The 6,272-nt window shown below is 44.4% G+C and overlaps 1 pseudogene; it reads left to right on the plus strand.

The window, feature by feature from the left end:
* Positions 329 to 6,272, plus strand: part of LOC109126419 — a 15,878-nt pseudogene continuing 9,934 nt past the window's right edge.

A 6,272-nucleotide genomic window follows, 5' to 3' on the forward strand; every position in this document is an offset into this window, starting at 1 on the left:
GTCATAAGCCCGCGCATAGCATGGATAAAATATGATGAAAAACACAACTCTACGATAAACAGATACAACTGTATGAATTTATTAAAAGACATAAAAAATACTATTTTTAAAAAATGTACAACAAAAAGTCGTAACTATTATTCACATTTACTCAAATTGTTATTATTATATAGATTATACATTAGAGTTGTACTTGATTAGATTATATAAAATCATGATTATATACATTACATGGTAAGTCTAAACTTACAATAATATTTTTTTAATTGGCACTTTAATGTTTCTATGAAAAGAGAGGACGTAGGCCAATGTTTCAAGTCTTATAACTATGGCAGGGCTGCCTTTTATGATTCGAAACCCTGTGGTTGTAGGTGTAGATTAGATCTCAGTTTAATCATAAGAAATTGTTAATGAAGTGTGCACAATGTTGTGATGTGTTTGATTTTCTGACAGGTGCATGTCTTGTATGTTTTTTTTTCAATTAAATTAAGGCATGTGCGTAGATGGCCAAGAGTGGATCGGGATGAAGATAATGTTTTAGCCATAGCATTGCATCATACTGTTTATCTGTGGGATGCTTCTAAGGGTTCTACTACTGAGATTGTGACAGTTGATGAAGATAAAGGACCTGTCACAAGTATCAACTAGGCCCAAAATGGTCGTTATCTTGCAGTTCGACTTAACAGCTCTGAAATCCAGATTTGAGATTGTTCTAATAGTCGTAAAGTGAGAATGTTGGAGTGTGGTCATGAGTCTAGAGTAAGATCATTGGCATGGAACGATCATATCTTGACAACGGGAGGAATGGATGGGAAGATCATCAACAATAATGTACGGGCTAGTTCACACATTGTGAAAACTTACAGGGGTCACACTTTAGAAGTTTGTGGGTTGAAGACTTGAAGTGATCAGAATCTGGACAGCATTTAGGAAGTGGTGGCAATGACAATGTGGTTAATATATGGAACCGTTCTATCTCTCAGCGGCTGCACAGGCTTGTAGAGTGTGAGCAATACTAGTCCATTACAACATCAAGCCCATTTGAAGAATCCAGGCCCAATCGAAAGATCCAATACAAAGCTGAAGAAGAAGACAAAAGTTGTACCTCCAAAAGAAGAGAGGTTGAAGACAGATACACTGCTCGTTCAAAACAGATTTGATTCCCTCTCATCTTCGGAACCGCTTATTATCCGCACTTGAAACCACTGACTCATCATAAGTTTGAACCAAAATCTCTCCAGTGTGTATTTCTCGGCTATACCTCTCATTACAAAGGATACCGTTGTCTCTATCCACCAACAGGAAAGGTCTATATCTCTCGCCATGTTGTCTTTGATGAAGACACTTTTCCCTACAAACAACAATACCAGTCTCTCTCGCCGAGATATCAGACTCCTCTTCTTCAGGCATGGCAATCAGCAACACCTATAGCTCCTCCGATAGTTGAATCTCAAGTCTCACGAGTATTGTCTCCACCTGACATAGTCCCTGCAACCACCATTCCAACTGCAGAAGCTGAAGAAGAAGACAACACCATCACTCCTGAACCAGAGATTATGCCAGTAGCAACAGAGATAATACCAATCGTTCAAGGTGACAATCTCCATCCCATGACTACTAGAGCTAAAGCAGGAATACACAAACCAAATAATCGGTATGTTCTTCTAACATCTAAATTCAGTGTAGAGGAACCAAAGTCTATCACAGCAGCTTTAAAACATCCTGGATGGAATTCAGCTGTTGGTGATGAGATGACAACAATACATATGTTTCATACCTGGACCCTCGTTCCGCCAGATGAAGACATGAATATTTTAGGATGCAAATGGGTTTTTAAAACCAAGCTACGACCTGATGGATCAGTTGACAAACTCAACGCTAGGTTGGTGGCCAAAGGGTTTGACCAAGAAGAAGGCCTAGACTATCTTGAGACGTACAGTCCGATAGTCAGAACAACAACTATTCGGATGGTTCTCGATGTAGCCACTGCAAAAGGTTGGAACATTAAACAGCTTGACGTCTCCAACGCCTTCCTTCATGGTGAACTAGAAGAACCGGTTTTCATGACACAGCCCCCTATTTTTATCGATCCCAATCATCCCACACATGTCTGCAAGCTGACAAAGGCTCTGTACGGCTTGAAACAAGCACCTAGAGAATGGTTCAACACATTCAGCAACTATTTGATTGACTTTGGTTTTGTGTGCAGCAAATCTGATCCATCGTTATTCACCTATCGACAAAATGGGCAGTCTTTTTGATAAGTTAGCAGTGCCTCTCGCTTGTGTCAAGAAGGGAAAAAGGTCTGGAAGAAGGTCAGTAAGAGTGGAGTTTGTTGAAAGTGGCTAAAGTGAAGAACAAGAGGATGTGAAGAAAGACTCTGGGGCGTCGAGAGTCTCCTTATTAGCTTATCTTAAATAATAGACTGCATGTAGTTTTAATATCAAGTACTTGTCGTTTTAAGAGTTGAAGGCTTAACATGGTGTTGTTGACCTAAGACTATATAAGTTAATGTGTGTGCTAGGGTTAAGGGGATGAAATGAATTAAGAAATTATCTATTTCCGTCTTGTTGTCTTCTCCTCTTATCTACTTCTTATCTGTTCTCCTCTCCTTCTATTCTCCTTATCTTCCTTGTTAAGCTCATACTTAACAAATTGGTGCTTTCAGAAATGGCTCCATCTTCGAATCAAACTGCTCAGTTGGATTCGGAGGTTGATGCAAAGGTTTCCGAGCTTTCGTCGAAGCTGGATACCGCTGTTCAAGGTCTGCAAGCGAAGACGACGTCACATGATGAGACGATGCAACGGATCTTCGAAGCCCTCGACCAGATCCGCGGGGACATGAAGGATCTGAAACCTACCGTCGTGGGGACTAGTGAAGTTTCAGCTGGGCTTACTGGATCTTCGGCACCGTCTCCGACGGTGACTCCGGCGGTCTATGTGACTCCCACGGCACCGGCTAAGTCAACAGGTGAAGGGATATTACCTTTACCTCCCGTAGCTGTGTCGATTCCGCCGAGGGATACTTTTCAGAGCTCCAACAGGTATCAATACTCATCCCAGCTCGATTCATCTAACCATTCCCTGGAATCCCCGGGACGGCGCGTGGATCCACCAGTTTTTGAGGGTCAGAACCCGGATGATTGGATCTTTCGCATGGAGAAGTTCTTTTTGCAACAACAGATCTTGGAACACATGAAAGTGGATGAGGCGATGGAGTGTATGGCGGTGGGAGCTCCGGTCACGTGGTTGCGTGGAGTTCAAGTGCGAGGATCATTTCGTGACTGGCCAGATTTTAAACATAAGTTCCGCAAACGTTTTAAACCAAGTCACGGTGGGTCTATGGTGTGGCAGTTGCTCAACATCCGACAACTGGGGTCGATTGAGGATTACAGAGAGCGTTTTGAGGAGCTGATTGTGGAAGTTCCGCATGTGACTGATGACTTATTGGAGGGTATCTTTTTGAAAGGTATGCGCCGGAATATCAGAGATCAGGTTATGCGTACCAGACCGGTGGGAATTGACGAGATAGTCAACACGGCACGGCTCATTGAAGAACAAGAGGCGGATTGTTCTTTGTCTCAATCAACCCATACTTCCATAGGCGTTTCACGAACCAACTCCGCTCCGGCGCTGCATCGTCATTCCAACACGTCTACAACCGTTGGGGGCGAGATTACTCCTGCAAGAAGATCGTTTGACGGTGGCAGAGATACAAGGAAAGTGGAGACGTCAAAACACGGGTCTAATGCTTGTTACACTTGTGGGGAGCGTTACTTTCCCGGCCATCGCTGTAAGAATCAGAAACTCAAATGTTTAGAGTTGGGGGAAGCCAGTGGGAGCAATCTGATTCCAAAGGACGACGAGGAATCCGCAAGTGAAGAGGAACCAGAAGTCAAAGGCGAAACTCAAACCTTAATGCGATTGTCTCTGCGTTCCATGGCGGGATTGACTTCGGAGAAATCTATGAGGATGCGAGGCATGATAGATAACCAGGAGGTCATTGTTTTGATCGACTCCGGGGCTACCAGTAACTTTATATCCGCGGATGCAGCACGCAGATGTTCACTTGCTATCACACCAACGAGAGGATTTGGAGTAGCAGTAGGCGACGGACAGGTTATCACAGGCCAAGGGAAGTGTTGCAATGTTCTTTAACCATCCAAGGTGTACAGCTCACGGAAGAATTCTTTGTGTTTGGGTTAGGCAGTACTGATGTGGTGCTTGGTTATTCTTGGTTGGAGACATTGGGAGAGACAAGGGTTAACTGGGGACTCCACACCCTGCGTTTTGTGGTCGGAGACCAGTGGGTAACCTTGATGGGCGATCCTGCATTACTACGTCAAGAGATTTCTCTCAACTCGTTGGAGAGGATTATCCGCCATGGAGATATGGCTTACTTGCTGGAGCTTTCTGAGTTATTTACGGGTCTTGCAGACAACCAACGGAAGCAGGCTGATCCAATTATTCAACAGCTGTTGCGGAAATACCAGCAGGTGTTTCAACTTCCTCGGGGGTTGCCACCCTCTAGAGAACGGGAACATGCGATCACGTTGGAACCAGGAACCACCCCTATCAAGGCAAGGCCTTATCGCTACACGTTTACTCAAAAGAACGAGATGGAGAAGTTAATCAAAGAGATGTTGGAGGCAGCAATAATTCGTCCTAGTATCAGTCCGTACTCAAGTCCAGTTCTCTTGGTTAAGAAGAAGGATGGGGGATGGCGTTTCTGCGTTGATTACACGGCATTGAACAAGGCCACTGTACCTGATCGATACCCGATTCCCATCATCGAAGAGCTATTGGATGAATTACGGGGAGCGTCAGTGTTCTCCAAGTTGGATCTGAAGTCCGGCTATCACCAGATTAGAATGAAGGCGGAAGATGTTGCAAAAACAGCCTTCCGTACGCATGAAGGACACTACGAGTTCCTCGTCATGCCCTTTGGCCTCACGAATGCGCCTGCCACATTCCAGTCGGTGATGAATGACGTTTTCCGTCCATACTTGCGTCAGTTCGTGTTGGTTTTCTTCGACGATATATTAGTTTATAGCCCTTCATTAGCTGCTCACGCACAACACCTTGAAAAGGTATTGAGTCTTCTTATGCAACATCAGTTCTATGCGAACGAGAAGAAGTGTTGTTTTGGGAGTTCCGAGATCTCTTACTTAGGCCATGTCATCTCACACAAGGGTGTCTCTGCTGATCCTGCTAAGGTGGAAGCCATGGTTCAATGGCCAGAGCCTAAGAACGTTACAGAACTGCGGGGGTTCCTTGGTCTCACAGGCTACTATCGCCGTTTTGTTAAGGGTTACGGCAAGATAGCCAAACCTCTCACGGAATTACTTAAAAAAGGGAAGTATGTGTGGAACCCTGAAGCAGCAGTTGCCTTTACAGCCTTGAAGACCGCGGTCACTAAGCTACCTATTCTGGCACTACCAGATTTTGATCAACCTTTTGTTATCGAGACAGATGCTTTTGGTTCTGGGATTGGGGCAGTCTTGTCTCAAGGGAGACGCCCGATCGCGTTTATTAGCCAAGGATTCTCCGCTAAAGGGAAGGTCAAGTCAGTGTACGAAAGAGAGCTGTTAGCCATCGTGTTTGCAGTAGAAAAATGGAAACACTACCTTACCGGGAAGAAGGTAGTCATCAGAACGGATCAGAGAAGCTTGAAACACTTGCTTAATCAGAAGACTGTGTCAGCTATACAACAGCGTTGAGCAGCAAAACTGGTAGGATTGGACTACGAAATTGAATACAAACCAGGCAAGGAGAATCGAGTGGCAGATGCACTTTCTAGACGTCCGGATGCTGATCAGTTATTACACATGTTGTGTAACACCCGCAAACCAATTTTTGGTATTTTGGTAAGGGTGTCGATCGACACCACAGGGGGAGTGTCGATCGACACCAGTTGTGGCCGGTTTGGTCGGTTCAATTTTAATTGTCCGGTTTGCGTGGTTGGTTTAGGGAATCCCTAAATCGAGTTTTTAGAGGTAGAAAACGACCTAGGGTCGTGTTATTTGGAGTTAGTCGCCGTTTTTGAGAGAAAAACAAAAGAGAGAGTGTTCTTGAGCTTTTGGGAAGAGATTGAGAGATTCCTTGCTGTTCTTGGGAGATCTAAGGCTGGGGAGGTGTTAGAAGCTTGCTAGGAGTGAGGGAATTCGTTCTTGTTGGTCAGAATCTTCTTGGAAGAGGTGAGTGCATGACCATGGCTTATCTAAGCTAAGATCTCTAGATTCTATGTGATTTGGTGCTTATGTGGTTGTTTC

This window comes from Camelina sativa, chromosome 9 (assembly GCF_000633955.1).
Source record: "Camelina sativa cultivar DH55 chromosome 9, Cs, whole genome shotgun sequence".
NCBI classification, from domain to species: Eukaryota; Viridiplantae; Streptophyta; class Magnoliopsida; order Brassicales; family Brassicaceae; genus Camelina; species Camelina sativa.